Below are 460 nucleotides of genomic sequence, written 5' to 3' on the forward strand. Positions count from 1 at the left end.
CTAAACTGAACAATAAATGAAATCAATCAAGCAGACACAAAATTTACGTGGAAAACCCTCTTATTCAGAGGGAAAAAACCACGGGCCAAACTCCGAATCAAATCCACTGTTAAAATCAACAAGTACAAAAAACTCTCAAGCAAATGCACACTTGAGATCACCACCAATAATGGAGAAATACAAATAATAATTCTAGAAAACCCCCTTTCTTGAATGATCACACCAAGAAAAAAAACTAGAGAAATTACCCTCCAAGATTGCTCCAAACAAACTTGCCGATTTGAGTAGGATTCAATAAAAGAAGATATGCTTTCTTCACCTTCCTTCTTCCAATGGACACAGAGAACAAAACCACGCTTCTTTTCTTTTTTCTCACCATCGATGCCTTCTCAACAGCCACATATTTATGTTTAGGGTTTCTTTTGCATTTTGCCCCCTGTCTTTATTACTAATAATAAAT

Source organism: Dioscorea cayenensis, chromosome 8 (assembly GCF_009730915.1).
Source record: "Dioscorea cayenensis subsp. rotundata cultivar TDr96_F1 chromosome 8, TDr96_F1_v2_PseudoChromosome.rev07_lg8_w22 25.fasta, whole genome shotgun sequence".
In the NCBI taxonomy this organism is placed as follows: domain Eukaryota; kingdom Viridiplantae; phylum Streptophyta; class Magnoliopsida; order Dioscoreales; family Dioscoreaceae; genus Dioscorea; species Dioscorea cayenensis.